Genomic DNA, 23,184 nt, shown 5'->3' on the forward strand with positions numbered 1-23,184 from the left:
CAGAGCAGGAATGCTGGGGGACCTGGGGCATGTAGCCTAGCAGATCCAGTGGTTGAAAGAAAGCTAGGGAATGAAGAGAGAGGCATGGATTTTAGGTTGGATATGGGAGCTGCTTTCTCCGTGTTAATCCAAAACTTGATTCTGGACAAGCGCTAGGTCTGTAAATGTAGTAGGAGCAACTGGCCAAAAGGCAAAGGCGTTTTTTTGCAATGCTCGAAATTGAAATTGGGGAAAAATGATGGGACTCCATCAATTTTTATACTTACCCAATTTGCTAAGGCCTTTCTTAGGAAGGGGCTTGCTGGAAAAAATTGGATGCAAAACTTTCTTTTGAACAAGGGCAAATGGAAATCGAAGTAACATCTTAAGCTCTGAAGTCTATCTATCCCTGGCGAGTCCAGAGAAAGCTCCAGATAGGACTCCCTGTATGGGTGTAATTACGAACCAAGTGTGTGTGGGAGTTTGGGCTACAGGAATACCTTGGGGAGCAAAGAATGTCGTGCGTGTAAAAAAAAAAACTGATTTAAAGGAAAATGCTCCCAAGGTATGCTAAAAGCAATACCCACTAAAGGTGAAAGACAGAAGGGGGAATGGAAGGAATAATCAATAACTTTCTTAAATATGGACTATTAGTAGAATGTGAGTCAGAATATAATACTCCATATAGGCCCGGTTAGGAAGGCAGATGGAACCTATGGTATAGTTCAGGATTTAAGGGCCAACAAAAGGATAACAAAAGATTTATACCCTGTAGTAGCCAACCCCTACAACCTTTTGACAAAATCAGAAAAGAGTCAAGTTTGGTCCACGGTACTAGATTTAAAGGATGCCTTTTTGTGCCTGCCCGTGGCACCTGAAAGCCAGAAACTCTTTGCCTTTGGATGAGAAAATCCTACTAGAGGACGAAAAACTCAGCTTACTTGCACTGTGTTACCACAGGGGTTCAAGAATAGCCCCACCATATTGAGAAACCAACTAGCCTGTAATCTTGAGGCTTGGAAAACCCCGTCAGGGAAAGGGGACACTTGCAATATGTAATGGCATGTTGATAGCTCCTCAAGAAGAAAAGGAATGTGCAGAATGGACTAGTAGTTTACTAAATTTTGGGGGGCGTTAATACTGTGAACCCAGCCTCTTTCCTTAGTAACAGAGTTTATTGCATCAAGACCATGGACACGGTATACTCCAGCCGACCAGCCCTAGAAGATGCAAAGGATTGGTATATAGATGGCAGCACCTTCGTCCGCCAAGGACTTCACCTCTCAGGATATGCGGTAACAAACATCAGCCCAAAAGGCTGAAATCATCGCCTTGGTAAGAGCTCTTGAGCTGGCAAAAGGGAAAAGAATTAACATTTGGACAGATTAGAAATATGCCTTTGGTGTGGTGCATGCACATGGGGCATTTGGAAGGCGAGAGGGCTCTTATCGTCCTCAGTTAAACATGCAGAAGAGCTAAAGTTGCCATTTGCACTGTAAAGGACATCAAACAGGGGATGCTGATATTGAAAGAGGAGATAGATTGGCTGATGCAGAAGCCAAAGGGGCAGCAGAACGGGCATGTGAGAGTCAAATTTGGCACTAGTAGCAGGAACAGAAAGCCATGCATCAACAAAAGTCTTAGAAAATGAAGCAGAATATTCTAAGATCGAAAGCAATTAATTGAAGGTGTAAACGGAAAGTGTTTACCTACAGGTTTAACACGAATAACTGATGGGAGAATTGTGATACCGTATGATATTGAATGGTAATTGGAGGACATAAGAAAGCATGCTGGGGAGCTGAACTATTAAAACAGTTTTTGAGTAGAAAATGGATAGGACCTAATTTGTATACCATTGTTAGGCAGGCATGAAAGTAAACCACAGACAGGAATCAAATCCCAGACAGGAACAATAGGGAAGGGAAGTGTTCCTGGGAAACAGTGGCAAATCGATTTTTTCGGACTCCCAGGAAAAGCGGGGTTTAGGTGCCTATTGGTACTAACCAGACACTTTTTCCAGATGGCCAGGAGCATTCCCGTGTAGAACTAACAAAGCCAGAGAAGTGTCCAAAGTATTGTTGAATGCAATTATACCGAGCTTTGGTGTACCCTCAGTAATGTCATCTGAGCGGGGACCACACTTGACTGCAGAACTGACCCAACAAGTCAGCAGAGTGCTGGGGATCGATTGGCAAACAACACACTCCGTATAGGCCACAGGCAAGTGGCCAAGTGAAAAACCATGAACCATTTGATAAACAACGGATGTGTAAAATCTGTCAGAAACCAATATGTATTGGTAAAACTAAGCCCCTTTTGAGACATCGGATGGCAGGCCTTACCGAATGCCGTACAAAGGAGAAGCTCTGACGCAAGCAGGAAACCAATATTTGCAACAACATATTATAGTTTTGGGCAAGCAACTAGAACAAATCATAAGAACGTTTTAGGCACTAGACCTTTGATTTGCCTCCCAAGGGGAAGTATGCACTTGAATAAATATTAGTTGCTGTATGTGTGTAAATGAGGCAGGACGAATTGAGATGATCTCTCTCTGTATATATGTATAACGTATTTGAAAAGACCTATATACGTATATTGAAAACTACCTACATAAGGTAGTTCAAGATGACACCTCATGGGGTTTTTGAGAATTATGCAACAAAACGACCTCTTGGTTAACGACCACCCAAGGACTCCAGTACCCATACGAAATAGAGACGGGACCCTACCTGACTGATTCTTCGGAGACCATGATGACTATGCAAGAGACTTATGGGGGAAGTGAAATGAAGAGGGATTTGTCCCACTAACAGAAGCACACTGGCAGCAACCGTTGGTGTGCAAGTTAGGTGGAGCTCTCCCCCTTGCGGCCAGCGTGCGTGCGCAGCGCCGAGTAAACATACCTGCTTTATAACCATTCCGAGGTTATAGATAGAGTCTGACTTCCACAGTCAGTAGCTGACCAACACTGTAGAGCTCAGAACAGACTTCAAGTGACTGATCAGCTACTTGATTAGCTAATATGACTGATTAGCTATAACGACCAGGACTAAAAGTTTGGTATTTCTGGAGAATATCATGTAGATGAAGGAGCGTTCAAATGATATGTGCTAGTTTTGAAGCCTACAAGTATATTCTACCAACCTTTTTAAAAATAAATTCCATGCTAGGGCCAATTGTAATGAATTTTTCTCTTATTTCTACAAAGCTGTCTCAGTGTGGAAACTTGCGACAGTTCAGTGTTGGGCTAGTCATCTATCCTAAAATGCTGAGAACCGGTTAATATAAAAGAATGCATGTCTGACAATCATACAACCGGATGGGAGCCTGTTTTATCTGGGTCTGTGGATTTTGTATCTGTATGCTGTTGAGGAGATTGTCAGAATTCTGATTACAGAATACAGAACCTGCAGAAAGTGCAGAACGCAAATGCTGGAGAGCACGGCTCAAAGTTTTACGCTTCCTGGGACTGCCTAGCATATTAAGAGGTCTAGGGAAAAAACGGCTGTGGTTCCACATTAATAGCACATTGACAAGCGTGATTTAAACCTATCCCCATCTCAATCGGTCAGCCCTACTGAAATCTTCAAATACTTAAGAGGTAACCCGTAGCCAATGGTGTCAGAAAGTGCTGTGAGATTTGAGAAATTGATCTGCATTTCTCTCAGGTAACAGTTTTGTCCTTGTGTGAGAAGCAAGTGAGGGATTTTGCTGCCCTTGTGTCTTTTATTTAACCTCTATCAGCACCACATGTAGTAAAATGCTACTGTCTTAAAGAAATGTTACGTCTTTGAGAAACAAATTAGATGGCAAATAATCTGTTGAGAGCTGACTGCCTTCTTCCCCCCAGACAGATGAGATGCACCTCTTTTTCCCTCTCTCAAGCATTTGCTGCTTTGCACTTCCTTTTCTTTAATTGGAGAGTCAGATAAATCGGTTGCTTTGCACTAGTATATGTTCCTTGGAAAGCCGCTTAAACTCTCTTCAAACACTGGACTACCTATAAATGATTGCTTCCTCTAACTGGCACTTATGCTCTAGCTGGATCCTCGAAATCCCACTTTACTGCTTCTGCTTACTAAGCAGGTGACAGAAACTTTCATAACCGCAGAGCAAAGAAGGAGTTGTAGTTCTGTATAAAGAAAACGTTTGGAAGTTTTGAAGATGTTTCCCCCGCTCAGCTGCCATCCATATGTTAATCAGTCACCTGATCTTTTGCATTACAGCAAAAGTCTTGATTCAGTTATTAAGGAAAGTGATTTCTGAAAATACTCAGCCACCTCTGTGCATGCCAAACCTTTAATGGCACTGTGCAATACAAACATTGCAGTGATCAATCAGGTTGTGGAATGAATGGCAACATAAAGATTAGGCTCCAGATCCAAAATGTCATTTATTTGACCATTTTATTTATGGTAGCACTCCCCTCCCCTCCCATTCCCTCCCTCCCCTCCCATCCCCTCCACTCCCCTGCCCTAGCGATCCCCTCCCTACGCTCCCCTGCACTCCCCTCCCCTCCACTCCCCTACACTCCCCTACACTCCCCTACACTCCTCTCCCCTACACTCCCGTATATTCCCCTACACTCCCCTACGCTCCCCTCCCCTACACTCCCCTCCTCTACACTCCCCTCCCCTACTATCCCCTACACTGCTCTACAGTCCCCTCCGCTACATTCCCCTACACTCCCCTCCCCTACACTCCCCTATGCTCCCCTACACTCCCCTATAGTCCTCTCCCCTACACTAACCTCCCCTACACTCCCCTACACTCCCCTCCCCTAAAGTCCTCTCCCCTACACTCCCCTACACTCCCCTACACTCCCCTACACTCCCCTCCCCTACACTCCCTACACACCCCTCCCTACACTCCCCTCCCCTCCCCTATACTCCCCTACGCTCCCTTACCCTACACTACCCTACATGTCCCTTCAGTCCCCTCCCCTCCCCACTCCCCCTCCCCTCCGATCCCCTCCCCTCCCCTCCCCTCCCCTCCCCTTCCCTCCCTTCCCCTCCCCTCCCCTCCCCTCCCTTCCCCTCCGCTCCCCTGCCTTCTCGTCCCCTGCCCTTCCCTGCCCTCCCCATCCCCTTCCCTCCCCTTCCCTTCCCTTCCCTTCCCTCCCTTCCCTTCCCTTCCCTTCCCTTCCCTCCCTTCCCTTCCCTCCCTTCCCTTCCCTCCCCTTCCCTTCCCTTCCCTTCATTCCCTCCCCTTCCCTCCCCTTCCCTCCCGTCTTCTCCTCTCCTCTCCTCTCTTCTCCTCCTCTCCTCTCTTCTTCTCCTCTCTTCTCCTGTCTTTCACAAACTTGAATGCAGAACAGGGAGAACCGTAACTTCAAATTGCTTCAGTTGTTCTCGTAGCTTGTATCATTGGCTGATTCATGGGAATCCATCAGCAGGAATCATAAGCGTTCCAGCTGCTGTGTTACTAGTCAAGCAACAGTCTCAAACTGAGAATCGCTGACTTCTTTCTGTGGCTTGGACAGGTGACTTTCAATTCCACCCTGCCTTGGACATGGCCTCTTGCTATGTCCCCACCTACACTGCAGTTTTGCTGAGAAGCAGAAGCACGGTTTTGAAGTAGTTCCACTACTTCCATTTTCAATGATTTAGTTTGGCTAGCCAAGTGGTTTCTGTAAATAGAACACAATCGAGAGATTTTGGTTAGAAACAACTAAATGAGCAGTTCCTTTCCACATGGGCAAGGAATATCTACCCTTTCCTAATGGAGACTACAGTGTAAGAGAGAATGACAGATCATTCAGAGAGCTTTGAAATATCCCTTGGGGATGCTTAGTCCAGAGGACCAGAGTAAATCTGTCTAAAGTACACCATGGAATCACTCTGAATTACTTGCTAACAGGCGCATGTCCTTACTATGTCTGATATGGCTTCAGCTGGTTTTGGTGGTCTTTTTCACCTAATACCTAAATTAAGTTAAGAGTTCTAAAGGAAGATGGAAAGATTGAGAAATATCTAAATCACGGATGAAAAGTGCTCGGAGAACTTTGGTCATTAGCCCTGGAAAGCATCAGAGTGCTGTCCTATGAGGCAAATGCTTTATTCTCTTGATATCTAAGGAGATGAATAAATCCAATGTTGTAACACGAAGGATTGGTTAGAAAAGAAAACACTGAAAACAAGTAAAGGAGAAGAACAAGTAAGCAATTGCAGTGCCTATGGGGTAACTGCAGGGTTAGGCAAAGAACTACTGTGCAATGAAATCTTGTTATAAAAAGAAGTATTATGTGAATTCTTACTGCTTTATTTCTTGAGTGTTATATTTGGAAGGGAGTGAATCTATCAGGATTAGATAGCTAATTTAGAAATTAAAATTGGTTTCTCTTTCCTTTTGAGTTCACCCCTTTTATAGGATTTTATAATAGAGTAAGTACATATTTTTTTAAAAAAAAAAAAGAATAAAAGCAGGTAATTATATTCACAATTATTTTTTAAATACAGTAACAATAGCAAGGATGAGATGAAAAGTATTTATACACTATTATAGTGTCAAGGTATGTCCCATACATTAGTAACAGTCAGAGGATTCATGTTAGTGAACAAAAGATATCTTTAAATGAGTAAAAAAATAATTGAATATATATGCACATAGGTATATAGATTGACAGATAGATAGATAGATATATATATATATATATACATACAGAAACCTAAGAAACTGCTATGCAGGTTAGCTTCTTGCTCTCTTTTCTGAAAGTTACAGTGAATACAGCATCAGTGTGTGTTACAAACATTACCCTCAGTCCACCACAGATACACACGAGAGGTCAGTCTGCAGGTTCCGGAGGCAAAGAAACTGCTCTGGCTTGATGTGAAGAGCCAAGACATAAGTTGCTGTCAGAGAAAAGATGCTGTCAAAGTGTGTCACGTCTATGCTAGAGCATCTCTACCACCATCTGTACTGCATCTATATTCAATCTATACTAGAGCATCTCTACTTACCCAGTCTGGGTGATCTTATGAGCATTCTGAAGACCCAGAGGAGGGTCTGTTTGTCTTTTCTGCTTTTATAGCCAGTGAAAATTCTTATAATTTTACACAGAGTGGATGAAAAACACTAAGTGTACTTCCAATCTTCACAACTTCTAAGCAAGTGGAGATGAGGTTGTGGAATAACCAAATAAACTGTTGATCTGGAAGCAGCCTAAAGATCGTCTTTAAGCAGGACCTTGTATTGTCCTTATGGCTGATCTGCCAGGAATTAAAGAAAGTCTCCCTGGGAACCCAGCCCTGGAGTCACCCAAAACTTGTTTAAACCCATGAGATTTGAAATGAGACACTTGGACTCAATAAACTGCATGTGTACGGATTTTGTTTGTTTGTTCTGTTGTTTGTTTTTCAGAGCTTAATTTTTATTAGCTGTACAGGTTGGCAGCTGCCTACAGACAAATACCTTATCGGTAGTCTAAACAACGTGATTGCTCTAACTGAGAAAAATGAATTGTATTTGACGGACTTATGAAGTGTTTCCAACTAAACTTTCTACCACTACAGAAATGCACCTGATCCTTTCACAAAACTTACAGGTGGTAATTGAAATATTCATCAGCATTCTATATTTACTTCTTCATCTCAATTCTCTTTGGCCTGTGAAGCTTTTCAGATCCGAGATGAAGATCAGCTATAATATGGAGTTTTGGATACTGCAAACAAATGGTTTAAAGATTTAGATTTTCTTACAAGTGAAGAAGGAAAAAAGAATAAAAAAAAATTACCTGGACATACAGCTTTCCTCTAGCTTGCTTTGCTTCATTCAGAATCTGAGTCGGGTCACAATCAGGGGAGCAGCATTGTACAGAAATGCCAAAGCCTCCCCAGACGTGTTATATCTTCATCAACAGGGCTTTGATACTGCTGCCTCCTCAGCAACATCGGCAATTTACTAGGAAAGTTGGTGTCCACCAGGTCAAATTAGGAATAGGAAATCCCTCTTGCCACAACTTCACACTCACCCCAGAAGCCCCCGCGGCGGTGGCGGCCGTTGAGCGGGCGGTTGGCGGCCGTTGGCGGCGCCGCTCCCCCGCCGATGCGGCGCGGGCGGAGGGAGGGCTGCGGGCTCGTGCTCCCTCGGGGGCGGGTCGGCTGCCGCGGCTCACGCCGTGGGGCATCCGCCGCGGGGCTGCTGAGGCGGCGGGGGGGCTCCCTGGAGGAGCGGGAGGGCGACGTGCGCTGGGACGGGCTGTGTGGCCACGAAGGAGGCAGCTGTTCCAAAGCGCCACTGTGACATATTCAGTTCTGTTTCGGAAGGTCATTACCGCAGGCCCCTTGCAGTGACAACCGAACACTCTCTGTTGCTAATGCGTATGTTCTCAGAAACAATTAGAGAAGTACCACTATCCCCCAACTGACTTGAATTAGATTAGTTCAAAAATTATTCTCTACTACCATACATCTGTGGAAGGCGTGTGATAAATCTTTTCCTTAAGAAAGGATTACAGACAAAAAGAGCTTGATTCTGATACATTCCTCTTACTTTCAGAGCTGTTGACCTTTTATTTCCCTGTAAGAAAAAAAGAAGGTGAAATCAACAATTTCTCTTCCTCCGAGCTGGGAATATGAAATAAGCACAGTTTACCCAGGAAGCCTTAAAAGGAAACTATATACTCCCCTTGTTAAACACCTTGTTTCTTCTGAGAAATTTTCCAGTCCTTTGTACCCTCCCACGGGATGCCATCCTTCCCGAACTGATCCTGAGGGGGCTGCCCACAGGCAGCAGCTCTTCAAGAACTGCTCCCACATGGCTCCGTACCACAGGGTCCATCCATCCCCCAGGAGCAAACTGCTCCAGCACGGGTCCCCCCCCGGCTGGGCGGCAGCTCCCCCCAGACCCCCGTGCTCCTGCGTGGGGCTCCTCTCCACGGGCTGCAGCTCCGGCCCGGCGGTCTGCTGCTGCGGGGGTCCTCCACAGGCCGCAGCCCTCCTCCAGGCCACATCCCCCTGCTCCACCGGGGGCTCGTCCACGGGTTGCAGTGTGGAGATTCTGCTCCATGTGGGACCCGTGGGCTGCAGAGGGGACAGCCTGCTTCACCCATGGTCCTCACCACAAGCTGCAGGGGACTTTCTGCTCTGGCGCCGAGCACCTCTCCCCGCTTCTTCTTCACTGACCTTGGCGCCTGCAAGGCTGTTTCTCACTCCTCTCTCTCTCCCAGCTGCTGTGAAGCAGTCTTCTTTGGTTTTTTGTTTTTGTTTTTTTTTTTTTTCTTTCCCCTTTCTTAAATATGCTCTCACAGAGATGCAAACACATAGCTTATTGGCTCGGCTCTGGTCAGCAGCGCCCCGCCTTATCTAACGTGGGGCAGCTTCTAGATTCTTCTCACAGAAGCCACCCCTATGGCCCCCTGCTACCAAAACCTTTGCCACGTAAACCCACCAGAGCAACCCTTTCGGTGAAGAAATTGTTCCTAATAACCAACCTAACCTCCCCTGGTGCAACGTAAGGTTTTTTGCTCTTGTCTTATCACTTGGGGCTTGGGAGAAGGGAACGATCCCCACCTCCCTGGAGCCTCCTTTAAGGTTACTGTAGAGCACAATAAAGTCGCCCTTGAACCTCCTTTTCTCCAGGCTAAACACACCAGCTCCCTCAGCCGCTCCTCACAAGACTTGTTCTCTAAACCCTTAACAAGCTTCAGAGCCCTTCTCTGGACACGCTCCAGCACCTCGATGTCTTCGATGAACACAGTACTCGAGGTGCGGCCCTCACCAGAGCCAGCACAGAGGGCAACCACTTCCCTAGTCCTGAGTGGCCACTCTATTTCTGATACAAGCCAGGATGCTCTTGGCCTTCTCGCTTCAACTTCTTGACCACATTTCCACGATAACAAATTTTCATTTTTGGAGGGCTGGAAAAACCGCATTCAAATAGAATAACAGAAAAATCAACACTGCATTACACCTGAAGTACATTTAGCAAGTTAAAAATAAAAAATCTTACACAGTATACGTAGATCATATTTTTTATTTTTTTTTTTACATACGGTAACAATAATATGGTAATGGTAATAATAAACCATAGCAATGCAAACTACTGTTCATACTACATTGCTTTTCTTTACGTTATTTCTCAATGTCTGAGAAAATCACAATTGTTGGATTTGGAATGGTTAATGTATTACAGCATTAAGTACTAATTGCCTTCCCACTCAGTAATTGTGTCTACGTAGGAGAAGCTGAAGAATGAGGTCTTCACAAAGACAGTAAGCTAACTCTGAAACAACAAAACTGATTCCTGCACGTGTGATAAAACTTTTTCCCCTCAGCTGAGTGTCTCTGAGCTCCATCTTCCCTTGTGGCCTAAAGACCATTACTGAGGTATAGATTCAGTCTCCCTAAGCTCGCTGTGCATGGTAAAAAAGAAGAATCGTGTGTACTTGACAGAAGCAATGAATGATTGTATTTTGTTAGAATTTGGAGATTTTTAAGGAGAACGGAGGCCTCCAAAATACGGACTGGTTCAGAAGAAATGAACCTGATCTTGCGAGGCAGTCAGTTGTGCTGGATCATGAAGAATGCTATCAGAGCAATCCTGGCTTCACGTCCAATGTTTTAGTTATTGCTGAGAAGGGCTTGCACAGTGTTAAGGCCTTTTCCTTTTTTTTTTTTTTTTGTTTTTCACATTGCCCTGCCAGTGCGGATGGCTGTGGTTGCAAAAAAGCTGGGAGGCAACACATTCAGGAGGACATCTGAGCCAAAGTGGCCAAAGGGATATTCCATAACATAGAGAATCATAGAACGGTTTAGGATGGAAGGACAACTTAAAGATCATCAAGTTCCAACCTCCCTGCATGGGCAGGAACACCTCGCACACCGCACCAGGTTGCTCAAAGCCCCATCCATCCTAGCCTTGAACACTTCCAGGAATGGGGCATTCACAGCTTCTTTGGAAAACCTCTTCCAGTGTCTCCTCATCCTCATAGGAAAATTTCTTCCTTACCTAAGTCTATCCTCAGCCTGTCTTCGTAGGAGAGGTACTCCATACCTCTGATCATTTTTGTGGCTCTACTCTGGACCAACTGCAGGTCCAGGTCTCTCTTGTGCTACTCCATACCCTGGACTCGTGAGGGCAGAGTAGAGGGGAGAATCACCTTCCTCGCCCTGCTGGCCACGCTGCTTTTGATGCAGCCCAGGATACAGTTGGATTTCTGGGTTGCAAGCGCATATTGCTGGCTCACGTTGAGCTTCTCATCAACCAGTACCCCCATGTCCTTCTCCACAGGGCTGCTTTCAAGGTGTTTCTCACCTAGTCTATACTGGTGTTTCAGAGAGCCCCTCTGCTCATGCATTAGATTGGGAGCTGGGCATCTGGTTTGGATTGTCGGGACTCCTAGCTTCAAGAATTAAAATTGAGTGTTGGACATCTAGAACAGTAAACAGGCATTGTCCTCCTGCTTCTGTGCTATGCAATGGGCATAGCTGAAATACATCTGAAACAAAACTCTTACCAGCTAGTACCATTCCAGACAGACCCTTGAGGATACCTGGGTCAACCACTGTGCTGCAAATTGTACAGACCTCAGATTAGTATTCTTTTTAAAAGCAGTTAAACTTAATAAGCAATGACTTTTATTAGAACACTAAAGAAAGTCTATTCATCAAAGGCTTGCATCTCTATTAGATGTGGGGATGGAGCAACAATGTAGTTTTGCAACAAATGAATATTACGACAATGAGTATTTGTTATTGGTGCTCTGTGAGTGAATGACTGAAGTGGCCCTGTGGCTGCTGCACCTTCTGTGAGGATGGTAGCAAGGAAGACCTATGTTTTCTGCCGGAGCTCTTTCTAGATTGTGAATTTATCCAAACTGTGTTCTGTTCCCTCGGAGGTATAGGTAACAAGTAATATAGTCCAATTGGAGAAGATCAGTAGATCAAAGCAGCTAAGGCTAAGGCCTTACATATTCATACACGTGGTTCCAGCATAATAGGAGCTTTGGACTAGATTCAATGGAGCCATTGGACAAAAGCCTGCAAAATTTCATTCAAACCTATCCGTGATAGTTTGGGTTTTTATATATCCCCTTTAGGGTTGCAATACATTGATCTCGCACCTGAAACAGATCTTTAATTTCTCTTTCTTTAGAGAGAACATTCATTCAAGTACCACTAATCCTCTCTGAAACTACAACTGGATGGAGTAAATGTGATTACTGGAGTTTTATTGCAAAACTACATTATTGCTCCATCCCAGCATCTAATAGAGACGCAGCCTTTAGCGTTCTAAGAGCTGCAGCCAAATAAACTGGGTTTCTCCTAGAGCAGTCAAGCTGGATTCCTGCCATTTGTCACAAGAATTTTACATAAACTTTTACTGAGTACAGTCCACGTGGATAGAATATAAACCGTGTTTAACTTCCTCCATCCAGCCAAATGAATAAGTATTTTATTATAAAGGACTAAGCATCTTTTTTTTTTTTTTTTTTTCTTTTTTTTTTTGGAGGGGATCTGTTTTCTAGACTTTACAAATAGATCACGGCAACGTTCTATTGAAAAATATGAAACAGTTATCCTTAAGCACAAAAATGGATGCCAGCTAAGTGTACTAACCAGTGAAAAGCTTTTACCAGTTGAACTTGAACCAAAAGAGACAGGAGAATTCTGCAGAAAACAAATAAAGACAAGGAATCAGGGTGTCCTCGGTCAATCTGATGTGTGGAAAGCCAGCAAGATTTAGAGTGAGCGTTTTTCATCTGCTGTAATAAAAATAATAAAAAAATCTGTTTAATATGCAACAAATTCAATTTAGATGATCAAGCTGAGGATTGGTCTGCATGGAAATGATACAGAATCTGTGGTAGATATTTTAAAGAAAAAGTTACATAAGTCTGGGTTGTTGTGATATCATTGACACTATCTGAAGAAAGTTTATTGCCAGGAAGTTTCTTAAGTTGTTTCACAGGTGTCTTAATTCAGATTGCATTGCTTTGCCAGAGAAATGAACTTTAGGAAGAAAAGAAAAAACCGAGGGCAGTGAGAGCAGGAAGGCTTATACCATGTGGAAAAACCGAATATTCCCGGGATAAATGCTTCATTTTACAGACGAAAGGGAGGTTTCCATGCAGGGAAATTGTTTGCCTGAATTTCTGTAAGAGTTTCCCAGTGACTAAGGAAATTAATGGGAAAGGACTCACTTGAGATGCACTTTGTTCTTACAGGTCCCATTTCAATACATACTATGATGCGTCCAGAGGTAAAGCTGTTTCATCCTCAGTTGGTTTACTTTCCTGTGAGTCTGATCAATGGAGACACAGGACAGCCATGCACAGTAGTCCGGTCAGGTAAGAAAGCGCTCTCCTTCCACCATGGATGTTAGAGTGAGCTCTGTAGTGAGACAGGGAACAAGATAAAGGCTGGTGATTCCTAGGTCTGAGCTAGCACAATTGTAGGTTAACGACCCAAAGATAAGGGAGTAAAAGACTGTATGCATAGATAATGGAACGAGCTAGAACTGGCTTGACCGATGAAGTCTGACAAAGACAGGAAAGGCCAGAAGATTAGCAGCGAGGAAGACTTCTGCCCTTCGACAGACGACCACCAGAGTGCGCCGGACGACCACCCAAGGACTCCAGTACCCAACCGAATAGAGACGGGACCCTACCTGACTGATTCTTCGGAGGCCTGATGACTATGCAAGAGACTTACGGCGGAAATGAAATGAAGACGGATTTGTCCCACTAACAGAAGCACACTGGCAGCAACCGTTGGTGCGCAAGTTAGGTGGAGCTCTCCCCCCTTGCGGCCGGCGTGCGTGCGCAGCGCCGAATAAACATACCTGCTTTATAGCTGTTTAGTTATTTATTTTCCTCGGAGGAGCCTCCGCTCCCAGCCGCTCCCCGCGGGAGCAGACAACGACCTCCCGAAGCCGCGGACAAGCGGGATGTTTAACAAAGGGGGCCGGGAAGCCGTAGGGGACGCCCGCGCTTGGGCGTGGCCGCTGGTGAACCGCGCAGAGACGTCTGGCGCACGGCGTAGTCCGCGTCCGGGAGAGGGTAGCCTACAGGCTGACCGGCAGAGCGGCCGGGGGCATTTGCTGAGCGATAGGGCGGCCGCCAGCGATGTGGGGAGCAGGTGGAGCAAATCCGAGGTCACCGCTGCATCCCCGTGTTGGGAGCCAGGACGGACCTGCTAGTGACAGTGTAAGAAGCAGGAGAAGGTACGGTAAGCGGGCCCCTCACAGTTGTGACAGGGTTACCTGGGTCATATCTGCAGCTGCTGGAGGGCAGGAGTGGTAATAATTGTACGTCTTATTTGTAAATGTCCGGGTATTTTGTGTTGAAAGTAGTTGTGTAAGGGTGCGTGTGTTAGAGACACAGTGTTGTTGTGAAGTGGGTGGGAGTCGTGACTTGCGGTTATGTTCTTTTTTAACCGCCAGCGGACAGGAAGTGGCCTTAGATTGGGAGCAACCTATCCCCAATCCCTTTTTAAAGCCTCCTGTTGACGGACAGGTAGGAGTGATGCCTTGTTTTGTGTGGGGGCTTACTGACGGAGGACATGAGAAAAATTGGCGCTCAGCTTGGGTCTTGTTGAAATGTAATCTTGTGAGAGAAGGTGGTATTGTTTGTCTAGCCCCAAGTGTTTTCCCAAAGTCCCGTGGACTTAGTGACAGGATTGTGACAGGGCCCATCAAGAATCTGAAATCGTAAAGGTTGCATGTGGAAAGAAAAGTTTAATCCCAAAGAACTGGGAGGTTTGGGAAGGAGATTGGGAGAAGACGGTGAAAACCTGCAATAAAGGTTTGCGTGGAAATTGAAACAAGGGACAGTAACTAATAACGAATAGAAATGATAAATAAAGGGAGCTAGGAAATGAAGGAGATGGGCAATAGCCAGAACAAAGACGTTTTAAAGAAAAGCCCCCTTGGGTGCATACTGGCACATTGGAAGGATATTGTCGGAAGTGGGGGCGCAGAAAGCAAGAGGACTCTCCTCAAGTATTGCAGTCAAGGGTGGCCACTATACAAGCTTGAGGATGGAGCTAAATGGCCACTTTATGGATCAATCGCCTATAACACTATCTTGCAATGAGTGCTGTTTTTGAGGAGAGAAGGAGAATGGGATGAAATGTTGTATACTGATACGTTGTTTCAGCATCCTGGAGGGAAGAAGGTATGGAATTGAGTTGGCCCCTGACTGAGCCTTTGGTGAAAGTACAGGCTGGAGAAAGATAAAAAGAAGCATTGGAAGGGTTATTGAAGGTGCTAAAGGCGTGGCATGTAGTATTTGACAGAGCTGTTTGCAGTTGAATGAGCAGGGAAAGAGGATACCAAAATGGCGGGTGTGAGCCCTGTGGGGTCTCTGGTAAATCCCCAAATCTGGGTAAATTGGGAATCGAGAATCTGTTCCACCAAGGTCCAAAAGAAACCCCTATGGAATTTTTGGACCAGCTTTGAAATGCAATGAAGAAAAAAAAAAAACAAACAATTTGGACCTGGCTTCGGAAGACAAACCGAGGCAATTGGCTAGCCTCTTTCTAGGACAGTCGGCCCCTGATATCAGAAAGAAATTGTCTTAGGTTGCAGGATTAACTTGCAACAGTCAGAGCAGGAATGCTGGGGACCTGGGGCATGTAGCCTAGCAGATCCAGTGGTTGAAAGAAAGCTAGGGAATGAAGAGAGAGGCATGGATTTTAGGTTGGATATGGGAGCTGCTTTCTCCGTGTTAATCCAAAACTTGATTCTGGACAAGCGCTAGGTCTGTAAATGTAGTAGGAGCAACTGGCCAAAAGGCAAAGGCGTTTTTTTGCAATGCTCGAAATTGAAATTGGGGAAAAATGATGGGACTCCATCAATTTTTATACTTACCCAATTTGCTAAGGCCTTTCTTAGGAAGGGGCTTGCTGGAAAAATTGGATGCAAAACTTTCTTTTGAACAAGGGCAAATGGAAATCGAAGTAACATCTTAAGCTCTGAAGTCTATCTATCCCTGGCGAGTCCAGAGAAAGCTCCAGATAGGACTCCCTGTATGGGTGTAATTACGAACCAAGTGTGTGTGGGAGTCTGGGCTACAGGAATACCTTGGGGAGCAAAGAATGTCGTGCGTGTAAAAAAAAAACTGATTTAAAGGAAAATGCTCCCAAGGTATGCTAAAAGCAATACCCACTAAAGGTGAAAGACAGAAGGGGAATGGAAGGAATAATCAATAACTTTCTTAAATATGGACTATTAGTAGAATGTGAGTCAGAATATAATACTCCATATAGGCCCGGTTAGGAAGGCAGATGGAACCTATCGTATAGTTCAGGATTTAAGGGCCAACAAAAGGATAACAAAAGATTTATACCCTGTAGTAGCCAACCCCTACAACCTTTTGACAAAATCAGAAAAGAGTCAAGTTTGGTCCACGGTACTAGATTTAAAGGATGCCTTTTTGTGCCTGCCCGTGGCACCTGAAAGCCAGAAACTCTTTGCCTTTGGATGAGAAAATCCTACTAGAGGACGAAAAACTCAGCTTACTTGCACTGTGTTACCACAGGGGTTCAAGAATAGCCCCACCATATTGAGAAACCAACTAGCCTGTAATCTTGAGGCTTGGAAAACCCCGTCAGGGAAAGGGGACACTTGCAATATGTAAATGGCATGTTGATAGCTCCTCAAGAAGAAAAGGAATGTGCAGAATGGACTAGTAGTTTACTAAATTTTGGGGGGCGTTAATACTGTGAACCCAGCCTCTTTCCTTAGTAACAGAGTTTATTGCATCAAGACCATGGACACGGTATACTCCAGCCGACCAGCCCTAGAAGATGCAAAGGATTGGTATATAGATGGCAGCACCTTCGTCCGCCAAGGACTTCACCTCCCAGGATATGCGGTAACAACCATCAGCCCAAAAGGCTGAAATCATCGCCTTGGTAAGAGCTCTTGAGCTGGCAAAAGGGAAAAGAATTAACATTTGGACAGATTTGAAATATGCCTTTGGTGTGGTGCATGCACGTGGGGCAATTTGGAAGGCGAGAGGGCTCTTATCGTCCTCAGTTAAACATGCAGAAGAGCTAAAGTTGCCATTTTGCACTGTAAAGGACATCAAACAGGGGATGCTGATATTGAAAGAGGAGATAGATTGGCTGATGCAGAAGCCAAAGGGGCAGCAGAACGGGCATGTGAGAGTCAAATTTTGGCACTAGTAGCAGGAACAGAAAGCCAGGCATCAACAAAAGTCTTAGAAAATGAAGCAGAATATTCTAAGATCGATAAGCAATTAATTGAAGGTGTAAACGGAAAGTGTTACCTACAGGTTTAACACGAATAACTGATGGGAGAATTGTGATACCGTATGATATTGAATGGTAATTGGAGGACATAAGAAAGCATGCTGGGGAGCTGAACTATTAAAACAGTTTTTGAGTAGAAAATGGATAGGACCTAATTTGTATACCATTGTTAGGCAGGCATGAAAGTAAGCCACAGACAGGAATCAAATCCCAGACAGGAACAATAGGGAAGGGAAGTGTTCCTGGGAAACAGTGGCAAATCGATTTTTTCGAACTCCCAAGAAAAGGGGGTTTAGGTGCCTATTGGTACTACCAGACACTTTTTCCAGATGGCCAGGAGCATTCCCATGTAGAACTAACAAAGCCAGAGAAGTGTCCAAAGTATTGCTGAATGAAATGATACCGAGCTTTGGTGTACCCTCAGTAATGTCATCTGAGCGGGGACCACACTTGACTGCAGAACTGACCCAACAAGTCAGCAGAGTGCTGGGGATCGATTGGCAACAACACACTCCGTATAGGCCACAGGCAAGTGGCCAAGTGAAAAACCATGAACCATTTGATAAAACAACGGATGTGTAAAATCTGTCAAGAAACCAATATGTATTGGTAAAACTAAGCCCCTTTTGAGACATCGGATGGCAGGCCTTACCGAATGCCGTACAAAGGAGAAGCTCTGACGCAAGCAGGAAACCAATATTTGCAACAACATATTATAGTTTTGGGCAAGCAACTAGAACAAATCAATAAGAACGTTTTAGGCACTAGACCTTTGATTTGCCTCCCAAGGGGAAGTATGCACTTGAATAAATATTAGTTGCTGTATGTGTGTAAATGAGGCAGGACGAATTGAGAATGATCTCTCTCTGTATATATGTATATACGTATTTGAAAAGACCTATATACGTATATTGAAAACTACCTACATAAGGTAGTTCAAGATGACACCTCATGGGGTTTTGAGAATTATGCAACAAAACGACCTCTTGGTTAACGACCACCCAAGGACTCCAGTACCCATACGAATAGAGACGGGACCCTACCTGACTGATTCTTCGGAGACCTGATGACTATGCAAGAGACTTATGGGGGAAGTGAAATGAAGACGGATTTGTCCCACTAACAGAAGCACACTGGCAGCAACCGTTGGTGTGCAAGTTAGGTGGAGCTCTCCCCCTTGCGGCCAGCGTGCGTGCGCAGCGCCGAGTAAACATACCTGCTTTATAACCATTCCGAGGTTATAGATAGAGTCTGACTTCCACAAGTCAGTAGCTGACCAACACTGCAGAGCTCAGAACAGACTTCAAGTGACTGATCAGCTACTTTGATTAGCTAATATGACTGATTAGCTATAACGACCAGGACTAAAAGTTGGTATTTCTGGAGAATATCATGTAGATGAAGGAGCGTTCAAATGATGATGTGCTAGTTTTGAAGCCTACAAGTATATTCTACCAACCTTTTTAAAAATAAATTCCATGCTGGGCCAATTGTAATGAATTTTTTCTCTTATTTCTACAAAGCTGTCTCAGTGTGGAAACTTGCGACAGTTCAGTGTTGGGTAGTCATCTATCCTAAAATGCTGAGAACCGGTTAATATAAAAGAATGCATGTCTGACAATCATACAACCGGATGGGAGCCTGTTTTATCTGGGTCTGTGGATTTTGTATCTGTATGCTGTTGAGGAGATTGTCAGAATTCTGAGGACAGAATACAGAACCTACAGAAAGTGCAGAATGCAAATGCTGGAGAGCACGGCTCAAAGTTTTACGCTTCCTGGGACTGCCTAGCGTATTAACAGGTCTAGGGAAAAAAATGACTGTGGTTCCAAATTAATAGCACATTGACAAGCGTGATTTAAACCTATCCCCATCTCAATCGGTCAGCCCTACTGAAATCTTCAAATACTTAAGAGGTAACCCGTAGCCAATGGTGTCAGAAAGTGCTGTGAGATTTGAGAAATTGATCTGCATTTCTCTCAGGTAACAGTTTTGTCCTTGTGTGAGAAGCAAGTGAGGGATTTTGCTGCCCTTGTGTCTTTTATTTAACCTCTATCAGCACCACATGTAGTAAAATGCTACTGTCTTAAATAAATGTTACGTCTTTGAGAAACAGATGGCAAATAATCTGTTAAGAGCTGACTGCCTTCTTCCCCCCAGACAGCTGAGATGCACCTCTTTTTCCCTCTCTCAAGCATTTGCTGCTTTGCACTTCCTTTTCTTTCATTGGAGAGTCAGATAAATCGGTTGCTTTGCACTAGTATATGTTCCTTGGAAAGCCGCTTAAACTCTCTTCAAACACTGGACTACCTAGAAATTGATTGCTTCCTCTAACTGGCACTTATGCTGTAGCTGGATCCTCGTAATCCCATTTTACTGCTTCTGCTTACTAAGTAGGTGACAGAAACTTTCATAACCGCAGAGCACAGAAGGAGTTGTAGTTCTGTATAAAGAAAACATTTGGAAGTTTTGAAGCTGTTTCCCCCGCTCAGCTGCCATCCATATGTTAATCAGTCACCTGATCTTTTGCATTACAGCAAAAGTCTTGATTCAGTTATTAAGGAAAGTTATTTCTGAAAATACTCGGCCACCTCTGTGCATGCCAAACCATCAATGGCACTGTGCAATACAAAGACTGCAGTGATAAATCAGGTTGTGGAACGAATGGCAACAAAACTAGTTGGCTCCAGATCCAAAATGTCATTTATTTGGCCATTTTATTTAGGGTAGCACTCCCCTCCCCTACCATTCCCTCCCCCTCCCCTCCCTTCTCGTCCCCTGCCCTTCCCTGCACTCCCCTCCCTTCCACTCCCCTGCCCTACACTCCCGTATATTCCCCTACACTCCCCTACACTCCTCTCCCCTACACTCCTCTCCCCTACACTACCCTCCCCTACAATACCCTCCCCTACACTCTCCTCCCCTACGCCCCTCCCCTACACTCCCCTACACTCCCCTAAAGTCCTCTCCCCTACACTCCCCTCCCCTACACTCCCCTATATTCCCCTACACTACCCTCCCCTACACTCCCCTCCCCTACACTCCTCTCCCCTGCCCTGCCCTCCCCTGCCCTCTACTCACCTCCCCTACAGTTCACTCCCCTACTCTCCCCTCCCCTACACTCCCTTACCCTCCCCTACCCTCCTCCTCCCCTCCCTCCCTTCCCCCTCCCCTCCCCTCCCCTCCCCTACAATCCCCTCCCCTCCACTCCCTTACCCTACACTACCCTCCATGTCCCTTCAGTACCCTCCCCTCCCCTCTCCTCCCCTCCCCTTCCCTCCCCTCCCCTCCACTCCCCTCCCCTCCCCTCCCCTCCCTTCCCTTCCCCTCCCCTCTCGTCCCCTCCCCTCCCCTCCCCTCCCTTCCCCTCCCCCCCTTTCCTTTATTCCCTCCCCTTCCCTTCTCGTCCCCTGCCCTTCCCCTGCCCTCCCCATTCCCTTCCCTCCCCTTCCTTCCCCTTCCCTTCCCTCCCCTTCCCTTCCCTCCCCTTCCCTTCCCTTTCCTTTATTCCCTCCCCTTCCCTCCCCTTCCCTCCCGTCTTGTCCTCTCTTCTCCTCTCTTCTCCTCCTCTCCTCTCTTCTTCTCCTCTCTTCTCCTGTCTTTCACAAATTTGAATGCCGAACGGGGAGAACCGTAACTTCAAATTGCTTCAGTTGTTCTCGTAGCTGATATCACTGGCTGATTCATGGGAATCCATCAGCAGGAATCATAAGCGTTCCAGCTGCTGTGTTACTAGTCAAGCAACAGTCTCAAACTGAGAATCGCTGACTTCTTTCTGTGGCTCAGAGAGGTGACTTTCAATTCCACCCTGCCTTGGACATGGCCTCTTGCTATGTCCCCACCTACACTGCAGTTTTGCTGAGAAGCAGAAGCACGGTTTTGAAGTAGTTCCACTACTTCCATTTTCATGATTTAGCTTGGCTAGCCAAGTGGTTCTGTAAATAGAACACAATCGAGAGATTTTGGTTAGAAACAACTAACTGAGTAGTTCCTTTCCACATGGGCAGGAATATTTACCCTTTCCTAATGGAGACTACAGTGTAAGAGAGAATGACAGATCATTCAGAGAGCTTTGAAATATCCCTTGGGGATGCTTAGTCCAGAGGACCAGAGTAAATCTGTCTAAAGTACACCATGGAATCACTCTGAATTACTTCCTAACAGGCGCATGTCCTTACTATGTCTGATATGGCTTCAGCTGGTTTTGGGGGTCTTTTCACCTAATACCTAAATTAAGTTAAGAGTTCTAAATGAAGATGGAAAGATTGAGAAATATATAAATCACTGATGAAAAGGGCTTTGAGAACTTTGGCCATTAGCCCTGGAAAGCATCAAAGTACTGTCCTATGAAGCAAATGCCTTATTCTCTTGATATCTAAGGAGGTAAATAATCCAATGTTGGAACATTAAGGATAGGTTAGAAAAGTAAACACTAAAAACAAGTTAAGGAGAAGAACAAGTAAGCAATTGCAGTGCCTATGGGGTTATTGCAGGGTTAGGCAAAGAACTGTTGTGCAATGAAATCTTGTTATAAAAGAAATATTATGTGAATTCTTACTGCTTTATTTCTTGAGCTATATTTGAAAGGGAGTGAATCTATCAGGATGAGCTATTTAATTTAGAAATGTAATTAAAATTGGTTTCTCTTTCCTTTTGAGTTCACCCCTTTTTATAGGATTTTATAATAGAGTAAGTACATATTTTTTTTAAAACAGAGTAAAAGCAGGTAATTATATGCACAATTCTTTTTAAAATACAGTAACAATAGCAAGGATGAGATGAAAGTATTTATACACCATTATAGTGTCAAGGTATGTCCCATACATTAGTAACAGTCAGAGGATTCATTTTAGAGAACAAAAGATATCTTTAAATAAATAAAAATATATTGAATATATATGCATATATATTATATGCATATAATATATATATATACAGACTGACACCTAAGAAACTGCTATGAACTTCTTGCTCTCTTTTCTAAAAGTTAAAATGAATACAGCATCAGTGTGTGTTACAAACATTACCCTCAGTCCACCACAGGTACACACGAGAGGTCAGTCTGCAGGTTCTGAAGGCAAAAGAAACTGCTCTGGTTTGATGTGAAGAACCAAGACATAAGTTGCTGTCAGAGAAAAGATGCTGTCAAGTGTGTCACGTCTATGCTAGAGCATCTCTACCACCAGCTGTACTGCATCTATATGCACCTCTACTAGAGCATCTCTACTTACCCAGTCTGGGTGACCTTGTGAGCATTCTGAAGACCCAGAGGAGGGTCTCTTTGTCTTTTCTGCTTTTATAGCCAGTGAAAATTCTTATAATTTTACACAGAGTGGATGAAAAACACTAAGTGTACTTCCAATCTTCACAGCTTCTAAGCAAGTGGAGATGAGGTTGTGGAATAACCAAATAAACTGTTGATCTGGAAGCAGCCTAAAGATCGTCTTTAAAGCAGGGCCTTGTATTGTCCTTATGGCTGATCTGCCAGGAATTAAAGAAAGTCTCCCTGGGAACCCAGCCCTGGAGTCACCCAAAACTTGTTTAAACCCATGAGATTTGAAATGAGACACTTGGACTCAATAAACTGCATGTGTACGGATTTTGTTTGTTTGTTCTGTTGTTTGTTTTTCAGAGCTTAATTTTTATTAGCTGTACAGGTTGGCAGCTGCCTACAGACAAATACCTTATCGGTAGTCTAAACAACGTGATTGCTCTAACTGAGAAAAATGAATTGTATTTGACGGACTTATGAAGTGTTTCCAACTTAACTTTCTACCACTACAGAAATGCACCTGATTCTTTCACAAAACTTACAGGTGGTAATTGGAAATATTCCTCAGCATTCTCTATTTCCTTCTTCATCTCAATTCTCTTTTGGCCTGTGAAGCTTTTCAGATCCGAGATGAAGATCAGCTATAATACGGAGTTTTGGATACTGCAAACAAATGGTTTAAAGATTTAGATTTTCTTACAAGTGAAGAAA

The 23,184-nt window shown here is 44.5% G+C and overlaps 2 long non-coding RNA genes across 4 annotated transcripts in view; one reads left to right on the forward strand and one right to left on the reverse strand.

Moving 5' to 3' along the window:
* Positions 1 to 5,526: 5,526 nt before the first annotated feature.
* LOC121061492 overlaps positions 5,527 to 23,184 on the reverse strand; it is a 32,960-nt gene continuing 15,302 nt past the window's right edge. For 2 of the 3 annotated variants that reach the window (XR_005815124.1, XR_005815123.1), the window contains exons 2-4: positions 23,016 to 23,136; positions 6,740 to 6,836; positions 5,527 to 5,614 (exon numbers count right to left, since the gene is read on the reverse strand). This is a non-coding gene — a long non-coding RNA (uncharacterized LOC121061492). The remainder of the gene's footprint in view (positions 5,615 to 6,739; positions 6,837 to 23,015; positions 23,137 to 23,184) is intronic. The other variant, XR_005815125.1, reaches the window with a different exon arrangement.
* LOC121061494 lies at positions 5,562 to 23,131 on the forward strand. Its single transcript, XR_005815127.1, has 4 exons — positions 5,562 to 5,616; positions 16,321 to 16,324; positions 22,235 to 22,328; positions 23,018 to 23,131. It is a non-coding gene; the product is annotated as an uncharacterized LOC121061494 (long non-coding RNA).

Source organism: Cygnus olor, chromosome Z (genome assembly GCF_009769625.2).
Source record: "Cygnus olor isolate bCygOlo1 chromosome Z, bCygOlo1.pri.v2, whole genome shotgun sequence".
NCBI lineage: Eukaryota > Metazoa > Chordata > Aves > Anseriformes > Anatidae > Cygnus > Cygnus olor.